General features: G+C 51.4%; 1 protein-coding gene across 8 annotated transcripts in view; it reads left to right on the plus strand.

The window, feature by feature from the left end:
* Positions 1-1,879: 1,879 nt before the first annotated feature.
* FRMPD1 (FERM and PDZ domain containing 1) overlaps positions 1,880-25,677 on the plus strand; it is a 63,055-nt gene continuing 39,257 nt past the window's right edge. For 2 of the 8 annotated variants that reach the window (XM_038403784.2, XM_038403791.2), the window contains exons 1-2: positions 1,901-1,953; positions 2,545-2,753. The gene's annotated coding sequence lies outside the window, so the exon portion shown is untranslated. Of the gene's footprint in view, positions 1,954-2,383; positions 2,754-4,390; positions 4,495-19,158; positions 19,171-23,137; positions 23,142-25,677 lie in introns of those variants that run through there. The other 6 variants (XM_038403785.2, XM_038403793.2, XM_038403788.2 and 3 more) reach the window with 6 other exon arrangements.

The following is a 25,677-nucleotide window of genomic DNA, read 5'->3' on the forward strand; positions in this document are numbered from 1 at the left end:
GTCTGGGTAGGGGAGATAGGAGGGTACCCCAGGCTCTGGTGGGATCTGAGTTGGAAGGAGCATGGGGAAGGCGTAGGAGGGTGCCCCAGGCTTACAGAGGAGTTGGGTTTTGTGGGGGTGTGGCTGTGCTAAGCTTGGGGAAGGGTCAGGTTGGGGACCAGGCTTGGGGGCATGGGATGGGGGAGGCACCCAGCTGCCCCAGGCTTGTGGGGGGAAGGGGGCCTGCCCTGGGAAGTTGGAGTTGGGACTGGGTGAGCCTGGCTCACAGCTTGGGGGCTGTTCGGACTGCCCCAGGCTCAGGGAGCGGGGTAGGCGCTGACCCAGCTGGGGGGGATGGGTTTAGGGAGGGGGTGGCTGCCCCAGGCTCAGGATAGCAGGTTTGGGACCGGCCAGGGATGTGCCCTAGGGAGGTTGGGGAGACCTCCCCAGGCTGGGGGGAGGACCCGGGTTGGGAGGCTGCCCTGGGGGGCTGTCCCACTCCCAGGCTGGGGAAGGGACGACATCTGGGTTGGAAGACTGCCGGGGAGGAGGGTGTCCCAATCCCAGGCTGGGGCTCTACCAGGCTGGGGGCGCTGTCCCGGTTGGGAAAGCGCGGTTGGGGGCTCCAGGCGGGAGGGAACGGGGTGTAGCCGGGGGGGGGGCTGTGTGAGGCTGAGGGGGCTGTCCCAGAGTGGGGGAGAAGGGTTTGGGGGGACTCCAGGTGGGAGGGAACAGGGTGCGGTGGGGGGACTGTACCAGACTGGGGGGCTTGGGGCTGGGGGGCTGTCGCGGGGTGGGGGAGCGGGGTGGGGTGTTCTCCAGTCGTGAGGGAGCGGGGGGGTCGTCCCGGGGCAGGGGAGCGGGGGGGGGTCGGGAGGGCTGTCCAGAGGCGGGGGAGCGGGGTGGGGGGTTCTCCAGTCGGGAGGGAGTGGGGGGGGGGCTGTCCCGGGACGGGGTGGGGGGTTCTCCAGTCGGGAGGGAGCGGGGGTCCGGGGGGGGCTGTCCCGGGGCAGGGGAGCGGGGTGGGGGGTTCTCCAGGCGGGAGGGAGCGGGGGGGGCCGGGGGGGCTGTCCCGGGGCGGGAGAGCGGGGGAGGTCGGGGGGGCTGTCTAGAGGCGGGGGAGCGGGGTGGGGGGTTCTCCAGTCGGGAGGGAGCGGGGGGCTGTCCCGGGGCGGGGTGGGGGGTTCTCCAGTCGGGAGGGAGCGGGGGTCCGGGAGGGGCTGTCCCGGGGCAGGGGAGCGGGTGGGGGGTTCTCCAGTCGGGAGGGAGCGGGGGGTCGTCCCGGAGCGGGGGAGGTTGGGGGGGCTGTCCAGAGGCGGGGGAGCGGGGGGGGTTCTCCAGTCGGGAGGGAGCGGGGGGGCTGTCCCGGGGCGGGTCGGGGCGGGGTGGGGGTTCTCCAGTCGGGAGGGAGCGGGGAGGGCCGGGGGGGCTGTCCCGAGGCGGGGGAGCGGGGTGGGGGGTTCTCCAGGCGGGAGGGAGCGGGGGGGGCTGTCCTGGGGCAGGGGAGCGGGGTGGGGGGTTCTCCAGTCGGGAGGGAGCGGGGGGGGCTGTCCCGGGGCGGGGTGGGGGGTTCTCCAGTCGGGAGGGAGCGGGGGGTCCGGGAGGGGCTGTCCCAGGGCAGGGGAGCGGGGTGGGGGGTTCTCCAGGCGGGAGGGAGCGGGGGGGGGCCGGGGTGGCTGTCCCGGGGCGGGAGAGCGGGGGGGGGTCGGGGGGGCTGTCCAGAGGCGGGGGAGCGGGGTGGGGGGTTCTCCAGTCGGGAGGGAGCGAGGGGGACGGGGGGGCTGTCCCGGGGCAGGGGAGCGGGTGGGGGGTTCTCCGGTCGGGGGGGGGCTGTGCCAGGCTGGGCGGGGGACGGGCGGGGCCCGCCGGGAGCCCCGCCCCCGGTCCGAGCTCCGCCTGCCCGGGGCACAGGCAGCACCTGCCCCGCCGCCGCTGCCCGCAGGCTCCGCTCGCCGCAGCGCTCCCGGCCCCCAGGTAAGGCGGCGCCCTGCGCGGCGAGCGGATGGGGGCTGGCTGGGGGGGGCGCCCGGCTTGCCGGGCAGGGGGCTTGGATCAGCCGGGGCGAGCTGCGCCACGCGCGCTGGGGGCGATCCCGGCTCCCGTGATTCGCGTGGGAAGGTGGCTCCGGTGCCCGGCGCGGTCCTTGTCCTCCGGCCCGCCCGAAGCCGGGGGCAAGAAGAGCCCAGCGAGACGCCCCAAGGGCAGTGCCGGGGTGGGCTGGCCGGTCCTTCGGCCTCTGGGGGAGGCAGTGGGTGAAGCGTGACGCGTTCCCCCCCCCCGGGGTTGGTGTCCCTCCTCCAGACTCCCCTGGGTGACCAGATCAAACAGACCGTCTGCCTCGATGGCCCCCTGCCTTTCCGCCTGATTCTTTACTCCCCTTCTCGGGGCCCGCTTCTGCCCTCGGAGACAGGGCCGGGGGCAACTCCTCGAGGTGACCATGCGGCTCTAACCCTATTCCCAAATGGGGGCTTTTACCCCCCTAAGGAGCTTGGTGGCAGCATCGGGCTGGCTGTGCGCTTAGGCACAGGATGGGAAAGGATAAGGTGCCTGTCTCGCTTTCTCCAGCGCAGCCCGCTTCTGGCTCCGGGACAATGCAATAATCCAGACCCTCTTTTGCCAGCGTTCAGCAGGACTGCAATGGGATGTATCAATCTTCCTACAGGGACTCTCTTCCCGTAGAGCAGCGTCTCCACTAGCCGCCTCATATCGGACTCATGCCAATGTGAGAGAGAGCTGCTGAAAAAAAGTTATTTCCCCTCCGAAGAGGTCTGTTTGTAAGTAGCAGACTGTGTGTAATCACTGTGCAGACAGTACACAGGGCCCAATCCTGAGGGGCCCAAAGGTATTTATGCACCTAACTCCCATTGAAATCAGAGGACCCATAATTTGGACAAGAGCGGAGAACTATTGCCTGAGTAGTGGGGCCCATATTGCTTGTTAGGCTCTTGCATCTTGTGAAACTTCTAGAGTTCACTCCTACCCAGTTTCTGTTCAGACCCTATTTCGCTGTAGATCCCTCCCTCCTGCTTATTACAATGATCTCCTCATGTATTGACCTAGTCTGTTTCAGCATCTTGGCAAACAACCACTCCTGACATGCAGGAGGCTGGTTTCAAAGAGGGAGACGGTTGTATTCAGCGTTCCAGTGGATAAATGGTGGCTTATGTATGTATTTAGAGTTTCCAAAGTGATTATTTCTGGCTATGGAAGGCATTTTGGAGTCGCTTCTGTCAATTCTGAGCAAAACCTGCTAAGGCTTCTTGAAAAACATCTAGCAAATTGCTTTGCTAATCCTGCTACACCAAGCTTCTGTAAGTCAGGAGAAAGAACACCCCCCCCCCATATTAGTGAGCTTTGGATTGGAGAAAGCTGGATGCATTTATGAATGGGATGTATGACAGGGCTGCTTATGATGGTGCAGGTAGGGCTTGGCAGCTTAGGGGCCCTCTGCTAGGTTGTGTATTATGTTCTGAAAATCTCATGCTTTAGGGCTTCAGATAGGCACCTGCAGGAACTTTTTTTTGCTCTCGGCGTATTCTGCGGCCTGAGGACAGGGGGTCTGTGTCCTTCCTCTGAAGCATTGTGACTGGAGATGGGACACTGGACAGGGCAGGACAGGGATTTGAGGGGGCACCAAACATTCTCTGTCTCTCAGGTGCTTGGCTGGTTTCCAGGGTCTAACTGATCAACATATATGTGGTCGGGCAGGAATTTTCTCTGGGGTTAGATTGGGTTTTTTTCACCTTCCTCTGAAGAATGGGGTGCGGGTCACTTGCTAGGATTATCTCAGTATATCTCACCTAATTTCCCTGCCATGGCAGGGCCTTGAGCACAGGTGCACCTCAGACCCTCCTAGTCTCTTGTTTGTGGCACATAATAGTCTAGAATCCGTGGGGCTGTATGACTTTGGTCTAATTTTGTTTCTTGGGTTTAGTGTGCAGGTGTTGGTGGCTGGATGATCCGGTGGGGTCTTCTGGCCTTAACCTCTCTGAGCCCCACAAACAGTGAAAGGGTAAAGACTAAGATTTTGCAGTAAGATCCAACTGTCTAACAAGAGTCCAACATTCCCAGATATTTGGGTTTTGATCTGATGTCCCATTGTCGCGTCTCATCCAAAAATAGCCCCTGGCTGCACAGCAGCCTCCTTCTGCTGTGTCTGAGTGAAATGTTATTGACCTTGAATGTGAGAAGCTTTCTTTTCAGTGAAGTGCTTTGAGTTAGATGGCTTCTGGCATGATTTCTCTCTGATGTCACTGGGCCACACTGAGTCCTGCCTAGGGAAAAGCCTACAAGAGAACAACGAACTCCAGGAGAGGGACTTACATGATTTAAAGGGAAAATAGGAGAAGGAGAAAAATCTCTGCAAGTTCTTGTACGTGGAGGTTGGAGTGACTGTTGGCATTTGGATGATGTGTGCTCTGGACTGAAGATTGCTAGACTAGACCACCTCAGCTGGGATGATTGTTGGCTCCAGGCGTGAGACTCCCTGCGGGTTAAAGAAAGTGCAGCGGGAAGGTGAGGTCTGCAGGAATGGTCATGAATAAGGTTTATAGTACTTGAGTCGCAATGGTTAGCAAAGACACAGCTCTATAATGGGGATGGTGGTATCTGTTCAGTTTGTGATGGCGATAAAAACCTCCCGGAGGTTCCCCTTGAGTAGCGGGGTTTGCATCTCCCTTCCCATGCACACGGAATGGGCAGGGGTCTTGGGGGAATCATGAGAGGCAGTTGCGTATGGCTCAGCACTGCTTCCTGACGGCCACTGGTCCATGACTCCCTTGTTGGGGATGGGGGCTCACTGCACCGAGAAGGAAAGCTCTCTGGCAATTGCTGACGGAGGGCCTGATCCTGGTATATTCGTGCTTGTGGTTACAGCCTGGGGATTGAATTGGGGATAGCATGAGCTGCTGCAGCTTGAGGTGAGGAGCCAGAGCTTCTTAATCACCTCCTCTGTGGCAGCGCCTCCTTCTGGAGTTAGCAGAAGGGCAATGCCTCGGCAAGAGGTTCTCTCCCTCCACGGCTCTGCCCCTTCCCTGGAAGCAGGTTCCAATCCCTGTGAAAAGGCTTCTGTGCTAAAAAGAGAGGGGTCCTGATGCTGCAGTCTTCACTTACATAACGTCTTCATTGACATCCGTGGTGGCTGTACAAATGGGGACTAATGCCTCCTCCACATTCCCTTTCCCTAGCCAGCAGCCCCACTGTGAAACTGTTAACCTGACTCAGAGCCGGTTAACCCCTGCACTTAGCACCTCTGGAAACTGACCAGGATCCTGTGGTAAAGTGATGAGCAGAGGCAGACAATAGAGGGATTTGTAGGTGTGTGGGGAAGACTCAAGCTAAGAATGGATGTCTCCACACCCAGTGTCCCAGCAGCAAGGAGGCTGGGAGAAAAGGAGAGGATGCATCCATTCTCACATGAGCTGGGAGGGTCTGGAAAGGGTGGGGGGTGAAAGAAGGCAGAAGACCTTCTAGCAGCCACAGGACGTTTGGGCTGGTGGGGAAAGGTCAGATTGCACAATCACAAACTGTGTCCACCAGAGGCCAATATTCATTGGTCCCTTCTGGCCTTGGAACCTGGGCAATCATCTAGTCTGAGCACCTGTAGAACGCAGGCCGGGGAACTGCCCCACAATCATTCCCACAGCAGGTCTGTTAGAAAAACTTCCAGCCTTGATTTTAAAATGGTCAGTGGTGGAGAATCCACCTTGGCCCTTGGTACATTGTTCCAGTGCCTAATTATTCTCAACATGTAAAAACAATTTACACCTTATCAGAGAGAGGTGCCCTTGAGCAGGAGCCACCAGACCTGGGGGAAGCTGAACTTCTCACCTGGAGCTGGCTGGTAGGGACGCCCCGTCCTGCATGTTTCAGCCTCTGGCAAGTCGGGGTCTAGGTAATGGTTCCAAGTTGCATACTGTTGAATTTGTCCAGGATTATGCACTCCAGGGATTCTAGCAAACTATCTGCTGGAATTCTTACTAAGCAATCTTCTAGCAAGAGGAGTGTAAATGCAGGGTTTGAAAATGACATACCGTAATGCTGAAAAGAGGGTGACATTTTAAAAGTTCCAGAGGAGCCAGGAGACTGTCCGTGAAATGGTTCTGCATGGAACTGCAATGACGATGCTTTTCAGGTGTGTTTAGTTTTCCTTGCCATGTTTGCTTTTCTTGTTGACAAGCAATTACATTTGATAAGAGTTTGTGTGGTGAGAAATTACAACAGGCATAATTTTCCCACTCAGTGAAATCCCAGCAAAAGATCAAAATCTCTGAGGCCTGGTGGAACCTGTTACGATGTATGCCCCCAATCCTGTAAACACTCATGCATGTGAGCAAATTTACTAATCCTCTGAAACTGAACAGGACTACTCACGTGAATAAAGCTACTCATGTGTGAAAGTGCATGCAGGATCAGGGCCTCTACCAACACACACAGGGCGGTAGAAATGAGTGGGGCTTTGCATAGCGTCTATTTGTGCTGCACAAGTGGAAAGTGGCCTGGAAATCCTGCTGATAGACCCTGTACTGAGCAGGTGCTGCCTGGCATTGCTGTATTATGCAAGGGAGGCATGAGAGAGAGAACCAACTGCAGTCAGGGAAGATTGCTAGTCTCGGCAAGGAATGTTATTAAGGAAAGATGAGTTAGGAAGGGGAAAAACTCCAGAATGCTCTGTACTGTACACTCACTGTTCTTGTCCAGACAGATATTGTTGCAGGAATTCAGGTTTCCATCACATTTGCACACCGGGATATTTTTAGAAGTGAAAGCTATTTAGAAGGAAACTTATTGATTCCCCTCTTCTCCCCCCACCTTGACCATTTTGTTTATAATTTTCTCCATTTTGTCTGTAATGGGCCCTGAGTGCAGCTATTCTCAAGTCATCCCTTCTCGTGTTCTCTTTGGGGTCTAAATATATTAGCTAGTCTAGGATGTGGCTTTTGCTGAAGTGATTACTCGGTGCCAGAATTCTTAGCACACTGTGTCCCTAGCCTTGTATTGTAAAACTACTTTAGTCATTAAATACCTCAAGTCTTGACTCTGTTGTGTCAGAGTGAAAAGTCTGATGGGATGGGTCAGACATATGAAAAGCAGAGCAAAGGCTAGGAGGTACGTGCAGACAAACTGGGACTGGAATAGGCTAATTCAGTTTAATTTAATTTCACTGAGACTTTGAGAAAGAGATGCACTTTTCAAATGCTGTCAGTCTCTCTTCTATCCCATCAGTTGTAAAGACTTTTTCTCTGGGTTTATACTGTGCTTTTCACATTTCCACTTCTAGTTCTGTAGACTTTTAAGGCCAGACATGAGTCTTATGACCTCTTGCATTAGAACAGAACAGAGAATTTCACCTAATAGATTCCTGCAAAAAGCCCAGATGAACAGTCTTGATTGAAAGGTACCAAGTGATGGAGAATCCATCACATCCCTAGGTGAGTCTGTGGGTTGTTCAAATGGTTAATTACTAGGGCCCTATCAAATTCACAATCCATTTTGGTCAATTTCATGGTCATAGGGTTTTAAAAATAGTAAATTTCATGATTTCAGCTATTTAAATCTGAAATCTCCCCATGTTGTAATTGTAGGGGTCCTAACCCAAAAAGGAGTTGTGGGAGGGGGACACAAGGTTATTGTAGGGGGGTTTGCAGTACTGCTACCCTTACTTCTGCACTGCCGCTGGGCAGCGGAAGAGCGGTGGCCCAGCGGCAGCTCTGAAGGCAGAGCCCCCGCCAGCTGCAGCTCAGAAGTAAGGATGTAAGAAGTTAGTACTTCTGTGCTGTTGCCTGCAGAGCTGGGCCTTTAGTCAGCAGCTGCTACTCTCCGGCCGCCCAGCTCTGAAGGCAGCACAGAAGTAAGGGTGGCAACACCACAATCCTCCCTAATATAACCTTGTGACCCCCTGCAACTCCCTTTTGGGTCAGGACACTGAATATGAGAAACTCTGGTCTCTTCCATGAAATTGGTTTAGTATGGGGTAAAAGTACACAAAAGACCAAATTTCACAGCGGGGCACCAGATTTCATGGGCCATGGCCATGAAAAATGCGTCCTGAATTTGGTAGGGCTCTATTAGTTACCCTCCCTGTTTTTTAAAATAAATAAGTTTGTGCCTCATTTCCAGTTTGACCTTGGACTCCAGCTTTCAGCCAGTTCACGCTCAGTAATTCAGTATTTGGGGACAGTCTGCTGTAGTAACGTGTGCATGTTTCGCTGTCTGCAAGTGTGTGACCGTTCTGTGCAGGGATCTGTAACAGTCTAGCTTTTCATGCACAGTGAATTCATGGGGGGGGGGGTCTCCAAGTAAATGTGAGTATGAAGTGTGGTGCTGCCCTATAAATGCCCTTACCTAAATGGCGTGGTGGGGTTCGCTATAAATGGTCATGAATTGCTATATCTGATTTCCTAGGTTTGCAAGTCAAAAAGGTGTCTTTCTAGCTGGCAGCCCCACAAATTGGCCGTGAGCGCTGAAAGTGAAGCTGGGACCCCCCCCCCCCCCCCCCCGCTTCAACGTGGGAGAGGTTCGGCATGGCAGGCTAGGTCTCCTGCTACACCTGTGCAGCCCCATTGCCTTCAGTTCATGTTGCCGGTGACGCGTGCAAATCCATCCAAGGCTAGACAGGTTACACCGGTGTCTCTGAGGCCGCCCTTCAGCCTGGGTTCATGGTGGAGAAACATGAGATGGAAAGATCTCAGCTTGCCTGTCTGTCAGAGCCCCGGGGTGGACTAGTAAAAATAAAACCTGTATCAGTCCTTAAACAACTGTGCGGAGGCAAGGATGGCCTGGAGATTCTGGAATCTCTTTACTGTAGTTACACATGCACTGTAATCTATATGCACAGGGTTGTCTCTAGGCACCAATCCTGTAATCTTTACTCAGCAAAATGAGGGACTTGGAGTTTTGCCTGAGTAAGGGCTGCAGAACTGGACGCTAGAGCCATCTGTTTCGCATCCCCCTTATGCTTGCTCAAATGATTCAAAACCCCTTTAATTGGAGAGATTTAGCATTCAGTCCAGCTGAAAATTTTCCATCAGAACTGGATTTATGGAAATTGAGCTTTCAAGTAAATTAAAGTTTTCATGTAACATGGCTGCTTTCCACAGAAAATTGTGATTTTTTTTGAGGGGGGTCAACCCCCCCACGCCCAGAAAAGCTTTTGGATTTCAGCTAGAAACCAAAATATCTGGATTTGGCTATGCTGCTGCAGTGTCCCATGGGAATTGTAGTTTGGGTATCTCATGTTCCCATTCTCAGATATTGGTCTGGCTCCCCAGCGGGACTTCATCTCCCACTCTGGACATGCCACTGCCATGATGCACCACTCCCCATGTCAAGAGGGGAAACCATGGTGCATCATGGGAGATGTCCATAGAGGAGAATAGGAGCATGAATCACCCAGAATACAGCTCCTGTGAGACACTGCAACAGCATTTCCAAATAAAATATTTCAATGATCAGCCATAATATTTTGGATTTCAGTTTTTTGCAGAAGTCAGAAAAAACAATTTTCCAGGGTGTGGGGAACGACCCTGTTTTCTGACCAGTTCTATTTAGTGTAAGTCAAACCCTGCTCTTGTCCTTTGATTAAAGCATCATTGTTTGATGCTACAGGCTTCTGAATCCCAAGTCTGTTTAGCGCTCCCCCTTCTGATGCTGTGCAACAGGGTCTGCGCCCAGCCCATAGCTGGTGGAGAAAGCATTACCCTTTATTGTATAGAGAAAGGGCTACAGGAAGTTCCTGCCCTTGTGAGTGGGGCGGCTGGAGAGTGACGGAAGGGCTGGACCCAGCAGGAGACTGTCTTTTTGTTTACTGTTTGTACAGCATGTAGCACAATAACGCCCAGATCTGTGGCTGGGGCTCGGAGGAGCTGCTGGTGCAATACTGCTACTCCTAATAATTGACAATAAAACAGCGAAGGGTGACTCTAACCTTTTCAGTTTCATAGGTGTTTTAAACCTTTATTCTGTAAACATCTCCTGAAATGGCAAAACCCAAGACATGGAATATGAACTGTGAGTAGGGTTTGAATTGTTCAAGGTGGGCTGGTGAAAGATGAATTAATTCAGCAAGAAGAACAACTTTATCAGCCCTATACTCTAACCCAAAACCTGACAAGTGACCACAGCAGCATTAAGGCAGAATAACTTCCCCCGCGTGCAGAAGGTATGACAGTCAGATGTGTTGATCTGTTGATATAATGGATACTGAAAAAGCAGAGGAGATCACAGTGAAGGTCTGGTGTTGGAGCATGAGTTTAAAGTTGGCGTCTGTATTGATTCCGGGTATCTCTTGGAGATGGAAGTGGAAGACTTATGGAGCGCCGGAGCACATTATGGACAGCATTGTAGACAACAGGAATGTGAAAGGAATGTATGAGTCTTTTGCCCTCACTCCTGATTTCCCTGCATTTAAGAGTTTGGGTGGATGGAGCATATCCTGCCAGAATCTTAACTGCCATTAAATGTAGATTTTGTTTGCTAATGAGTCCTCAGCATGGTGAAGCGTGAGCATCTGTCAGCCCGGACAGGTTTCCAGGGACCAGAATGCAGCTATGGTCTTTGCTCCTTGTTCCTGCAGGCCTGTTGGGGACCACCATGGAGACAAACCTCATGTTGCCTGCTAAGGGCTAGGCTCTGGCTTTCATTGAACAACCATGCAGGCATTCAGGGACTCGCCCAGTGTAGGATCCTTGCTTGATAACCTTGACTGTCCCATGCAACCTGACCAGCTCCCAGGGGCAAAACTCCCTCTGGTTTGTCTTGTGCTGAAAACAAGAACATGGTTTCAACACTGGGCTGTGATCCAGACGCTCGCCCGTTCCTTGCGGCTAGTGCAGATGAACAGTGCTGCCCAGAATGGGCATGGCTGGATAACCTTCCAAGGTGCCCAGAGAGCTAGATCCTCTTAGAATACAGTGCAGTCAGTGGGTTAAAGATACAGAGCCAGATCTTCAGCTGGCGTGAACTGATGTAGCACCATTGAAGTCAATAGGACCAGGCTGAGGATCCCAACCAGGGTGCTAGTTGCAAAGCCAAAATAAAATAGACTGAATATATAACTGGGCTGTGTTCAGTGGGGGGCCAGCACCCAGTGGTGGGCTCATGGAGGCATTGGTTGCTTGAATAGGTGGCCACTTTCTACTAGGCGAAGCTTCCCAGGGCATGAGGCTTCTTTCCGACATACGAGCTGCAGTAATCAAGTCGGGACATAACCAGCGTGGCTCACTGTGGCCAAGTCTGTGTCTGATGGGAGGGTGCACAGGTTGCTGGCCGGGGATTGAAGTGGCTGCTGCTTCTGCTGCCATTGGGACCTCACCACAGCTGGGTATCCAGTAGCAGTGGTGAGGTTCCCAGGCTGTGGAGCCACTTAGTGAGCTGAGGCCAGTTGCCGTTGACACTTGGGGATGTTATGGGAGAGCTGAGTTCTACATGGCATTTCCTGCAGCCTGGCCTGGGCTCAGCTTTTGCCAGCTGCCCTTCATCCACGTGCTGATTGTGATAGGGTCTGTAGTGAGAGTCCTCTTATCTGCCTGAGGCCAGTTCCCTTCTGATGCTTTGGTTTGTAGATTCAGCCAATGGCACAACCACATTATAAACAGTGGGGGAGAGGGATCGTGTCCCTGCTCTTCCCTGCCAGTTATCAGCGCTCGTGCATTTGGGCTCCCTCCAGAATCAGCACCTGTGCATTTAGACAACTCCCATGGTCCCAGGGGACAACAATGAGGTTATAGTTGTCTTGGCAGGTGCACAAATCAGCAACTGTCGGTCTCTCTCCTTGCCCCAGAGAGTTCCGCGTGCCCTTTGAAGGGTATGCGGTCTAACAGGATCTATGGGAACGGCAATTCACGTACAAATGCCACTACTGTTCAACACCCAGCAGCTGTTGTTTTTCAAAGGCTGCCGTCTTTGAGCAGTGGCTCAGGACAGGGGTGTGTTTGTGTGTGCAGTGAGTGTCTGTGCAGACGTTTCGTAGATCTGCCATGGCCTCCTTAACAGATGGCCTTAATAAACAGAAGTGTGTTTGGATTTCAGGCTGTTGGTTTTGACAGCCATAAGGAGGCTACATTAACTAGTCTCACAATTAGGCTAACAGCTTCATAACCCCCTGCTCTGCAATTTGCAGCCTTCTTGTCCCTGTGACATAATGAGCAGAAGCTTTTCATCCTCAGCTGCTTGGCTTCTTCTCAATTAAATGACGTGGGCTGGAGGACCAGTGATGATTAGCCAGTTTGAAGTACAGGATATCACAGCTGTGGCTTCCTTTGTTTCCAAAAGGCTTGTCCTCTGGTACCAAAGTGATTGAAACAAGGCCATCAGCAGTGATCAGATAAATGCCTGACGTAATAACACAGAGGTTAAACTATGCTAAATAGACTCTAATCCTATTAGGGAGATTTGGAAATGTTATTCCCTGTGTTCCAGGGGTTGTTTTTCTTGTGGGATGAGAATCGGTGCACCTGTAGAAGGTAACAGACTGATAGAGTGGAAGGTAGAAGCCGTTTCTGATTTTCACATGGGGACTGGATTTTATTCCAGTTTCTTCACCTTTGTCAATGGAGTTCAAGAGACAGATTTTTTTTTTTTTAATGAGTAGAGAGAAAAAAGAATGTGGAAAGAGTAATTTCTTCTCTGTGTGATGCCTGATCAAATGAGCACCGGACACCTTTTCCTAGGGAAATCATTTCTGTTTCAGCTTGCCAGGCTGGCTTCTGATCCCAGTGAAAACCCAGTGCAACTCCGCTGAAGTCAATGGGAGCGATTCTGGATTTATTCGGGTGGAACTGAGGTCAGACTCTTGCCCCGTGACTTTTAGATCCTTCTCAAGGCTCTGGAAAAAATAAGATTTTATTACCATTTGCACCCCCGAACCCCCAAATCATATTTGGTATTGGAGTGAGATCTGCTGTGATGAGGGGAGGTGGGGGAGGATGGGATATATTTTTAAACTCCCGCTCTTGTATGTGTTGGTTTACAACCTTCTGAAATGTAAAAACATTAACAATGCAGGCATAGTTCAAATAGCTCCTGATCTTCAAAGTAATGTCGCTCCCAATCTGACCAACATCTGGCTTTGGCAGTCTGTTTCCTTACTGTTTTGTATATTTGTTCTGCAGACTCTTCTCATTCCTCATGTAACACCCCTAGGATGAGTTGTCAAGCAGTGGGGACTGAACCCCGGAGATCTAGATGTAAAACCAAGAGACTTTACCAGCTGAGCTAAAAGGAGCCAGCTTTCTTAGCTCCAGGGCTGTTGCATGGTCAGAAATCTCTACACGTGGGCTAGCCCCCAGAGGGGGACAGAGAGCGGTGCTGTTTCAGGCTGGGTTACACTCATTTGGTAATGCGTAGGGAAATCGCCAACTCTGAACTAAGATGCTATGGGAGGAAGGGTGGTCTTGTGGTGAGAGCACTTGAGTTGGGCTCAGAAGCTGAGTTCTGTTCTTGCGTCTGCCACAGATACCCTGTATGACTGGGGCAAGGCACTCAGTCTTCATTTCCCAGCTGCAACACGAGGATAATCATTCCTTTCTCCCAGCCCTTGTCTATTAGACTGTAAGTTGTCTGGAGCCAGGGTGTCTCCCTTACCATGTACCAGGCTTAGTGCAACGGGCCCCAATCTCAGCTGGGGCCTTCATACAATTAATGATGAGATACCTCAGCCGTTTGTGGCTAGGATCGATGGGAACGCTGGGTTCCCAGCGCAGAACAACGAAGGGTTGTATTTCCTGAACCAACTAGCTCACATTTTGCCCCAGCGTGCTACAGATGGATGCTGGAGCTGAAGCGTTTCTCATGCCAGCATGTTCACGGACATCATTTAATCCTTTCACTCACATAGCTGTAAACCCAGGGTACTGGCTGCGTCACGTGGGAAGTGTGGGCAGGTGTGAAGTCTCCTCTTGGGAAGAATTAAAGGCACGCCTGTGTCAGCCTGGCACTTAACCCAGACAATGGTGTAAGGGGTTGATAAGGTTACGTATCCAAGCACAGGCTGTCTCCGTTCTGGTGGCAGTCAGAGTGGGTTAGTAGGAACTGTGCCAGGTTCATGCCATCCCCTGGGCAGTGCCTGAAGTGCCTCTTACAGCCCCTTCGCGGAAAGGCCCATAGCCGAACGACTCCTCCCCCAGGAGGCTGGCAACACGGAGCCGACCTTCTAAAGCTCAGCTACGCCAAAGATTGCTCGATAAAGCATGAGCCCAGGGCTGCCACGAGGACTGTACCGCTTGGTGCTACAGCCCAGGCTTCAGGATCACCAAGTTTTCTGAGCCATCCTGATCCTGCTTCCTTAGTCCCTCCCGGCCAATGGAGAAGAGAAGACTCCCCCGCAGGGTGAAGTCAGTAAGGAAGGCCATTGGGAAGGGCTGGCCTAGCTTTATCCGTTAGCCCACAACGTCTCTGAGCAGTGGGTGGTGTCAGTCAGAGAATGGCAGGCTGCCGGGGCGGTCCATAACATAGTTCGGAAGATCTCTTTTCTGCAGGCTGGTTCCCAGCCCGGTGTCAGTGAATTGCAGACATGGGCTCCAGCTTTGGAGGTATATCAAGCTATACTCAGACACATCAGTCATATTATTGAAAATCTCCCTACGTTTCGCTGGGCCAGGCAGGCTTTCACTTAACAAGGGCAGAAGGCACAGAGAGGGGATTTTCCTGCCTGCACATGTCAGTCCCCTTCCACAGGCTGCAGCTGGCTATGTAGGAGACACTCTGTGACTCTTGGCTGCTTGGGGGCAGACCGGCCAGCTGGAGAGTTAAGCAGCAGGGCAGAGAGGTAGGTGTCACTATTGGAGCGCAGGTTCTTCTGCTGGTCGCAGCATCTCCCACGCCTTGGCCAGCTTTGCTGGGGAAAGAGACAGGTGGTGATGGACTCCCAGCTAGCAACAGCTCTTCTGGGGCCACTGCAGGCCCAACATGCCCCTGGGCAGAGGGCTGAGTTTCTATACTTTGAGCCGCACAAGTGACAACACCTGCCCCATTCCCTTAATCCTCCCCACTCCATTAGTCTCCCTTGGGCAGCATGCCGGCTGGTGGTCTCATGGCCCTGCCCAGCTGCTGGAACTCAGGAGGGACCCTTTATCCCAGCTGCTCCAGCCTTCCAAGACCGCAGCAGCTGCTGGCCCCTTGGCCCTGAGCTCGGGGTTAACGGTTCTGCCCTCAGTGGGGGACTATGGGCAGAGTAACTGTGAAAGAAACTTGGTCTGATCTTTTCAAAGACGACCCCAGGGTGGACTCTCGTGAGGGCTGGGTTTCTCGTCCGTTGTCGTTTATTACAATTTGTGTGATTATAGCACCTACCGGCCCAGCCGTGGGCTAAGACCCTGCTGTGCCAGGCGCTGCACAGCCACAGAACAAAAGGATGGGCCCTGCCCTAAAGAGCTGACAATCGAAGCAGAAGAGAAGAGGCAACAGGTGGCTGCAGACGGAGGGGGAGCATGAGCATCCTATGAGACAATACCGGTCGGGCTGATGGGCAGCGCTCTCTGCACACCAGCAGCCAAACCATTGCCAAGCTTTTGGTAGCTGTCCAAGCGAAGGAGGGGTTTGAAGGAGGATGAGAGGGGGTAGTTTTACAAATGGTTATGGAGCCTCCTCCTGAGTGTGGGGGCAGCACAAGAGAGCACAAAGGGGATGGTTTGAAATCGTAACCAGTGGTCAATGAGCCGTGTTGCTGTGCCTTAGCCTGCCACCGTTGGCCACTGCCCGTGACCCACGTGTGCTCTTGCCTGGAACTGCAAAACAGGCAGGGTCCGTTGTGAATCTGCTCCCAGGAAGTGAGATGCTGGGGCACTGGCTGGTACAGCTGAGGGCTTTAGTCCGTCTAGTGGAGCAGTGGAAAGTGTTCTGAAGTGCGTGCAAGTAGGAGGCAGGATGGACTAGTGGTCAGGTCACTAGCATAGGACTCGGGAGACCTGGGTTCAAGTCTCTGCTCTGCCACAGGCTCCCTGTGTTACCTTGAGCAAGTCACTTGGCCTCTCTGTGCCTCAGGTCCCAGCTGTCCAGTGGGGATACCAGCCATGCCCTGCCCTCAGCGTGCTGCAAGGAGAAATACAGTAAAGAGCGTGAGGCCTCGCAACACTGCAGTGATGGGGGCAGAGAAGCGCCTTCCATTGGTAGGTTAAATTGGTGCAACTCCTCAGAAAGGACAGGTGTCATAGGGACCTCAGTGTAACTTCATGATTGTAGGTGACAGATAGCCTGGGATTTAAACATCCCAGGCTGTGCTGGGTCTGCATAGCTGCCTCATGCTTTGTTCTCTGGGATCCTCAATGGTGAGTGCCAGGGCACGTCTACAAGAACAGGTCATTCGTGGCAAGCTGGCATGTGAATCTACCCAGCACTAACTGGCCTTGTGGACCCTGCTGCCGAGTGCTACCAGTTCCCTCACGTGCTTTGATCTAGCTGGCTGTGAAACAGAAGTAGGCCAGTGGGCACTAGGAAATGTATAGTGCATGCTGCAGGGTCCACATGGACAGTTAGTGCGTGGCAAGCCAGGCCGTACATCTACAGTACACTCGCCTGCCACGCACCAACTGTTCATATAGACACACCCTCACTGGTTCTTCCTTTTGCTCCTGGCTGGCAAGGGGGGAGCTGTCCATCAGCAGGTGTGGGTTTGGTGCAGCCAGGGAGGCAAACCGAAACTCTTTGTCTGCTCTCTGTGTACATGTGCTCCTATCCCCAGAGGCAGCCAGGTGACGACAAAGGCGCTCGGTGCGAGCTGTTGGCTTTCCCAGGGTTGCCAGCTGAAAGCACAAGCCAATGCTGCAGGAATCTGCCTGTTGCTGCTGCTGTTCCCACCCTGGCCGCCTTACGACCGTTTCCAAGTGATACGGTGCGTGTCTCTGGTGACTGGCACGGCCACCGCCAGATGGGTTGTCACAGTTCTAACAGTGCTGAGAGGCCCACCCGCCCCGGGCTGATGCGGTTCGTCACAGGCCATCAGATGGTAATTATCAGTGGCAGTGGTGTCTCTGGAGTGCGTGGGAAGCTTTTAAGCAGGGTGCAGCAGTTGGGACCCAAGCAGGTCTGGGTTTGTTTGTCTCTTTGCTTTGATGCCCTGGGTTTAATGGCTCTGTGGTGTCACGGGGAAGAGTGAGTGGGATGCAATGAAAAGATCTCTCTTTCGACAAGGGAGTGCTTTCGCTCCTTCTCGGAAGTGGCCTTCACAGCCAGAGATCCCAGGATCTTAATGTGCTAGGTCTAAGTGAGGGGAGTTTCTGGCAGTGCTGCCAAAGCTGAATTTCTCCTAATTATTATGTGTGTTAGCACCTAAGAGCCCAGGCACAGAGCAGGACCCCACTGGGCTAGGTGCTGTACAAACAGACAGTCCTGGCCCCACAGAGCAGGCAATCTCTGCAGCAGACAAGAGGCAACAGGTGGATACAGATAGATGAGGGACCACAAGAAACAATGAGACCATTCTGCTCTGCATGGTGGGCAGTGCTCTCGGCACACCTGTGGCCTAACCCTATTCTGTAGGCATCGTGGCAAAGGAGACTAGTAAGGTGACTCTGGGGGTGGCAGAACTTGTATAGGCAGCAGGTTTAAAACAAACAGAAGGAAGTACTTCTTCCCACAACGTACAGTCAACCTGTGGAACTCCTTGCCAGGAGATGTTGTGAAGGCCAAAAGCATAATAGGGTTCAAAAAAGAGCTAGATAAGTTCGAGGAGGGTGGGTCCATCGATGGCTATTAGCCAAAGTGGTCAGGGATACAACCCTGTGCTCTGTGGGGTCCCTAAACCTCTGACTGCCAGAAGCTGGGACTGGATGAGAGAAAATAGATCACTCGCTGATTGCCTATTCTGTTCATTCCCTCTGGGCCATCCGGCATTGTCCAGTGCCAGAAGACGGGACACTGAGCTGGATGGACCATAAGTCTGGCCGTTCTTAGGTTTTAATGGCAATGGGGAGCCTCCTCCCTAGTGTGAGGGGCAGCGGGAGGATGCTCATTTGAACATGTTACATGTGGGTGCTGGAGGTGGGAGTGGACATCTCCGTGAATGATGCCTAGTTCTGAGCTATCTACGCCTGTGGAGAGCGGGGGGAAGTTGAGTGTTTCTGCCTGGATGAGCCCCACGCGCACGCACACAAACACCCCAAGTGCAGCTTTTGGTCACAGGCGCACATGAAAAATGGAGGCTTCCATTGGAATGGGAAATGGGAAATGAAATGTTCCTTCCAATGGACAAGCTCACAGTGCATGGCTCCCCTTCCTGCCCACTGCCAGGGGAATGTGCCTGGAGAGGCAGGAGAGGCAAGCCTCACTGGCCATGCTTCCCTCCCCTGGTGCAAAGGGCTGAGATGGAACCTTTGACTCTTCTGTTTATAGACAGCCTTGATCGTCAAGGCCCCGTGTGGCACCCAGACCTCCTGAGGCTACATCTGAGCACTTACAGCTTGAAGGGCTAAGTGTGCTATAGCACAGGTACGTGCAGCATCTGTGAAACCTCCCCATGAATTCCAGGAGCCTCTTCCCTGAGCGTCCGATGAAGGGGCTGAGAGGCCACGCCGAGGTCTGCCGTGCGTGCCACACAGCACGGTCCTGTTTTCATTACCTAGAACCCAGCATCCTGGATCCTGGGGTGTCATCTGCATCGCCCTCATGAATCCCAAGCACCGGCTATCTGTGTGGGATAGTTTTGACATGGATAAATGTTTCCTCAGGACTAGACTGAGACCTGGATCAACTCTGAGCCCAACCTCAAGTGTTTGAAGTCGAAAGGATAAACCCACTGCACTACTTTCCCACCTCGCTCTGGTCAGTGGGCTCGAAGCAGGCTGTGGCAAATCTCAGCGTGGCTACCTGTGCGTGGTGTGCCTGGTGCTGTACCCACGTGGAGGAGGGCCTGGTTCCTGACCCAAGAAGCAGAGCGCTGGAGGAAATGTTGCTAAGTATTTACAGCAGGGCTCTGGGAGTGAGGAACCCTTGATGGTCTGTTCTTGGCAGTTAAGGGATGCGAGTTTGTTGTTCAGTTTAGATCCCAGAGATGGGAGTGGGCACTGCTAATACCGGCTTGTCTATCAACGTACCTCCTCCCTCCAGCCCTGTCACTGCAAGGCTGGGTCTTCAGATCTTGCGGATGCTTCCATTGGGCTGCTTTTCTTTCCGGACTTGCCCAGCCTCTGAGGATGTCTTGTGAGCCGTAGGAGACAAACGGAGAGGAACCAAACTTTCTGCTACCACCTGAAGAGCTCTGTGCAGTGCCGCCGCTCCTTAGTTGTTTGCATGGTTCTTCTAACCAAAGGACGGAGTGGTCACTCGGGGCGATGCTTGTAACCCTTCACCAATAATGCAGAGTCTTCTGAGGCCATCACAGGGACCCCTGTGTTAAAAGAGAAGTGGCTCTGTCCTGCCAACATGCGAGCGGCCCCACTTAACCCTAGGAGATTACTCAATGTGAGTAAAGTTACTCGCATGTGTAACCTGGCAGGATCTGAGCCTAAAGCCTTCCGCTCTGAAGGCAAGAAAACAAGTAGGGGTCACTCTGCCTCTTGGGAGGATGGAGACTGCAGATCAATATCCATTAATAATGAGCAGTTCTCTGCAGCAGCATGCACTTAACGCAGCGTTTTGATTTGGGGATTTTTCCCTCCAGGGATACGCTCTGGTGGCTCATAGCAGCCCAGAGAAATGCTGAGAAGATCTGAGAGCTCTGCTTTGGGAGAGGCAATGAAATACCATATTCGTAGTCATGTTGGAACAGCTTTTGTATTTGTGCAATTCCCTGGCCCATGTTGAGCAGAAGATCAGATTAGCCTGTCATAATAATCCCTTCTGGCCTTAAGAATCTATCATTGGTGGTACATATATGGTCCCATTATAGTGCATTTATCTTTCCACACCCTGGGATGGGAGCAGGGCTAGTATCCCCTTTTTACAGTGGGAAACTGAGGCACAGAGAGGTTAAATGACTTGCCCAAGGTCACAAGTCTGTGGCAGAACAAGAACTTGAACCCAGATCTCTGGCTGGTGCCCCAACTACCGAACCATCCTTTGTTTCATGAAAATGCGTCTCCTGTGTCAAAAGCCCTGGGGTAGCAGCTGCGAAGAGACCGAAGCAGACGAGGCTACGGTTGCTTGCTGTGCGTTCTCTCTGCAGTCTTGTTTTCAGATGCCAACACATAGAATCATGTCATGGGAAAATAATGGCCATGGTGTGCAATATCCATAATGATGGAGGAAAAGAACCACAAGCATTTACGCCAGAGATGGCCAATTAGCAGCCCTGGCATGGAAGGTTTCAGAGCAGGGGTGGTTTCACAAGTCTCTTTAGTCTGCACTTTCATTGAGGGATCTGTGGGGGTCCCCGTAGAGGGGGCTAGCTCTAAGATACGGCAAAATTGTTTGACAATCCTGATCTTTCGCCCCTGGGAGAGCAAGGGGACTGAGGAGAAGAATCCTCCTCTCATGCTGTTTCTGCAGCAAGCGTAGGGAGAGCGGCTGTGATTCACGTGGCATCTTGCTATCGGAAGAGACAGCAGTGGATGCAACAGTTATGGTCCCCCTCAGGTTCCCAAGCTTCATTTGGACCATATGAGGCAGAGAAGGTCCCTGTAGCATCTGTCCCAGGTTCTACACAGGTCACTGCACGTGGGGATAGAACAATCCAGAAGAAAACTGTGTGCTGAAAGTCACGTTGCCTTCTATAACTTTATACACCTTGCCTTCTATACCTCAAGCCCACCCACCAGGAGAGAACACACATAACAGGATTTGATTTATGCCCCGGCAAACAGGTCCCCTGCCGTGAAACTTACACCACATTATGTACATTAAAACATTGCTGCTAATTACCGAACGAGAGACACAAGTCACAACATGCACCCTGAACTTCCGCTCACTGCTGTTAGGTCGGAGATTGATGATCATGTATGAAAGCCCTGGAAAGGCAGATTAAAAACTGGTCTCCCGTTTGCATGAGCCCATCTCCAGTATAATGCTTACTTTTAAGATGAGGTTGCTGTGATGACGTTTCAGTGTGTGAAAATTTTCATTGAAGTGTGGTGATTCTCAAGGTATTGCACAATCTCTGCTCTGGTGTTGCTCCCATGACAGGTGACTCCACACCCTATAGGAGCTTGGTTCAGTTTTCTGGCCAACATTTGCAGATACAGGGTGCAATCAATAACTCTATTAACCTTTATTTTGTTAATAGAGTCCCTGACTATCCATTATAAACCATGGGGGCTTTTTGCCTCTTAAATCTAAAAGTTTTCCCTACAATCTGGGATCTAACATGAGCCAGCTATTAAACTGCTGCAGTTCTTGTTTCCAGGAAGGTGAATCTGGGTAAAGAGGGGGTTAATTTTGTGCTAATTTTAACAATTCAGAAGTTAAAAAGCTGCCATGGTCCCAGTTCTTCTTTCACTTCGCTGAACAAACGTAATCCAGGTAATAGAATAAGAACCCCAAGGAGTGACTATGTTAATTACACTGCTGCTCTTGAAAGGTTCCTAAGGCCCCCTCCCCCACTCCCACCCTGCAACAAGGTGGGGGGGGTGTTAAATTGTTTTTAATTATTTGTCAAGTGTTTGTTATTTATAGGAAGGCAGCGAGAGCACGGTAGGAAGTGGCAGTAATAACAGCAGAAGGAAAACAGCCCAATATCAGCTGACCACGTGGGCCTGTGACATTCTTTTGGGGACCAGGAAACCACAGTTCAGGCTTCAGCTAAGCAGGATTTCAGGCTGCGGCTAAACACACATGAGGAGTTTGGACGCTACCCCTTGTGCACAGACAGGGAGTCCTGGGTAGGCAGGGGCAGAAATTAACAGCTATTACTTTATATGCCGAGGAAGTTATGCTGGATGATCTCCCATTAGAAGGTATTGGAGCAGGCTAGTCCTTCAAAAACAACATCCCAACAATCCCTCGCTCTCCTATAGCACTTTACATCAGTAGCTCTCAAAGCGCTTTACAAAGGAGGTAGTATCATTATCCCCATTATACAGATGGAGGAAACTGAGGCACAGGGCATGGCTTGCCCAAGGTCACCTATCAGGCCAGCGGCAGAGTGAGGAGTAGAATCCAGGTTTCCCACATCCCAGGTCAGTGCTCTATCCACTAGACCCCACTACCTCTGAAGAATGAGGAGGACAAACTTGGAGCTGGCTCCTCTTTCCATTGAAGTCAATGGCAAAAAGCCCGTTGACTTCAACGAGAACTGGACCAGCCCCTCAGCACTCTCTCCAAGAGAACGCAGAAAGCTGAATAGCCTCAAGAGCATCTGTAACTAAAGTAAAGAACATGAAGCTTACAGGATGGAAATGGAAAAATTCAAAGTTGCCTTGGGTGTGAACAAATTCTACTGTGGGGAAAGAGAGCTTGGAATTGTAGGTGGCAGTCTGACAGCTCATTCTGGGATGTAGACACAATTCCCTGGTGTATGTCCAAATCCCCTAGTCAGCTTTGAACATCTCAGTGCTAGAAAATAAATCCAACTCCAAGGACTCCTAAAAGGGAATGGAAAGTTTGTATTCATTCAACTTCAAACACTTCTAATAATCCTACATCTACGCTAGCATCTTTCCTCAGCACCTGTCAAAATGCCTCACGAAGGAGGTTGGTGTCATTATCCCCATTTTACTGATGGGGAAACTGAGGCATGTGAGAAGTGACTTGCGGGAGGCCAGTAGCAGAGCCAGGATCAGAGGCCAGCTCTCTGGAGTGGCAGTCGAGAGCTCTATCCACCAGGCCATCTCCCTCCTTTAGCTACTATTGGCTTGATCCTGTAACAATGGGCCAGATAGGGTCCTAATTGAGAAGCAACTGCTGACCTTAAATTTATACGTTGCAAAGTGTTTCAAGAAATAAAACACAGTGCAAAATACTCCCCAGACTTATTCAAACCCCTTGTCTACTGCACATGTGGAAAGAATCTCACTTCACTGCAGCCATACATGACGACAAAATCTCACCCTGCAGTTCCATCTGACACAAGCTAGATGTGACTAAGGAATCTTCAGAGTCACAAGCTGCACGACATCTCCCAGAATCCTTCTGTATTTCATTCCTTCCTCCCATTCTCCAGAAAATATGTTGCTGAAGCGTCGGGCGTCATTCTGTCTCCGTATGTCATTCCAAGTCATTGGCTTCAAAAAATCTGTGGCAGTGAGCCTGCAAACACACACGTACTTTACTTTACCCATGTGCGTTAAGCTAGGTGTGTGCATAAATTTTAATGCCTGAAGTCTATAGGAGCAACAGGAAGCCTGCAATTAACTTGGACTTATTTAAATACTTAGTATTTGTATATCCTATTGCAAAGGAGCCCCAGTCATGGAGCAAGACCCCATTGTGGTAGCACTGTACAAACACAGATCAAAGACATGTGACAAACTCTCAAGAGAGGTTTCAGAGTAGCAGCCGTGTTAGTCTGTATCCACAAAAAGAAAAGGAGTACTTGTGGCACCTTAGAGACTAACAAATTTATTTGAGCATAAGCTTTCAAGGGCTAGAGATCACTTCATCGGATGCATGTAGTGGAAAATACAGTGGGGAGATTTTATATACACAGAGAACATGAAACAATGGGTGTTACCATACACACTGTAATGAGTGATCGGGTAAGGTGAACTATTACCAGCAGGAGGGGGGGAACCTTTTGTAGTGATAATCAAGGTGGGCCATTTCCAGCAGTTGACAAGAACATGTGAGGAACGGGGGGAGGGGGAGGTACCCTGACCGCAGGATTGTCTGGATCTACAACCTATCCTGAAGGATGACCCATCACTCGCACAGATCTTGGGAGACAGGCCAGTCCTTGCTTACCGACAGCCTCCCAACCTGAAGCAAATACTCACCAGCAACCACACACCAAAAACACTAACCCAGGAACCTATCCTTGCAACAAAGCCTGTTGCCAACTGTGCCCACATATCTATTCAGGGGACACCATCATAGGGCCTAATCACATCAGCCACGCTAACAGAGGCTCATTCACCTGCGCATCTACCAATGTGATATATGCCATCATGTGCCAGCAATGCCCCTCTGCCATGTACATTGGTCAAACTGGACAGACTCTACATAAAAGAATAAATGGACACAAATCAGACGTCAAGAATTATAACATTCAAAAACCAGTCGGAGAACACTTCAATCTCTCTGGTCACTCTATTACAGACCTAAAAGTGGCAATTCTTCAACAAAAAAACTTCAGAAACAGACTCCAACGAGAGACTGCTGAATTGGAATTAATTTGCAAACTGGATACAATTAACTTAGGCTTGAATAGAGACTGGGAGTGGATGGGTCATTACATAAAGTAAAACTATTTCCCCATGTTTATTCCACCCCCCCCCCACACACACACTGTTCCTCACATGTTCTTGTCCACTGCTAGAAATGGCCCACCTTGATTATCACTACAAAAGGTTTCAGCCCCTCTTTCCCCCTCCCCCCCGCTCTCCTGCTGGTAATAGCTCACGTTACCGGATCACTCTTGTTACACTGTGTATGGTAACACCCATTGTTTCATGTTCTCTGTGTACATAAAATCTCCCCACTGTATTTTCCACTACATGCATCCGATGAAGTGAGCTGTAGCCCATGAAAGCTTATGCTCAAATAAATTTGTTAGTCTCTAAGGTGCCACAAGTCCTCCTTTTCTCAAAAGAGAGCAGTTCTATTTTCTAGTTCTCAGGAATATCGAGAATGAATCAAAGAATTCCATCATGCAGTAGAAAATACACTGTAAGCCAGGGCTTGGAAATTCCCCTCCCTCACTTGCCACTGGCAAGCAAAGACTGGTGCAGAATCCAAGCTCTTTTAAAAATTGCATCTAGCCCTTGTGGTTGTGCACAAAGCTGGCTGAGACACACAATTTCCATCCAGTGGGAAATTCTGACATTTCAAAATGTATTTTCCCGATTGGAGCAAAAACAAAACAAAACTAAATCAACATTTCCTAGCAAATCAAATGTTCAGAAGAAGTCAGAATGGATACAAAATTTTTCTACAATACAACCGCATTTGCTCCAACCTCTCAGACAGAGACAAACACCTACAAGATCTCTATCAAAAAGAAAAGGAGTACTTGTGGCACCTTAGAGACTAACAAATTTATTAGAGCATAAGCTTTCGTGAGCTACAGCTCACGTCATCGGATGCATTTGGGGTTTTTTCCACCAAATGCATCCGATGAAGTGAGCTGTAGCTCACGAAAGCTTATGCTCTAATAAATTTGTTAGTCTCTAAGGTGCCACAAGTACTCCTTTTCTTTTTGCGAATACAGACTAACACGGCTGCTACTCTGAAACCTAAGATCTCTATCAAGCGTTCTTGCAACTACAATACCCACCTGCTGAAGTGAAGAAACAGACCGACAGAGCCAGAAGAGTACCCAGAAGTTACCTACTACAGGCCCAACAAAGAAAAGAAAGCCTGCTCTATTGTGTGCAGTATCTGTGTGTGCGCTCTGGGAGGGAATACCTGCAGGCATGGCTAGACCATGTTGTTCTGGCAGGGCTCGCGTATCTGCACAGGGCTCCAGGTGCCTATTACACTCCCGCTGCAGCCAGCCCGTTCTGCAGCCTGGCGTGGAGGAGGATTGGGGCTATGACCCGGACTCCTTTGCGGTTGGTAGCAGTGCTGCCTAGGACCAGTCCTGGTGAGTCATCGTGTGGCTGGCCCCTGTGCTGGGGTCTCTCCTCATCTTTTGGGCACCCCCTTAAGAGGCAGGACGCAATAAGAACGGCCATA

This window comes from Dermochelys coriacea, chromosome 5 (genome assembly GCF_009764565.3).
Source record: "Dermochelys coriacea isolate rDerCor1 chromosome 5, rDerCor1.pri.v4, whole genome shotgun sequence".
In the NCBI taxonomy this organism is placed as follows: domain Eukaryota; kingdom Metazoa; phylum Chordata; order Testudines; family Dermochelyidae; genus Dermochelys; species Dermochelys coriacea.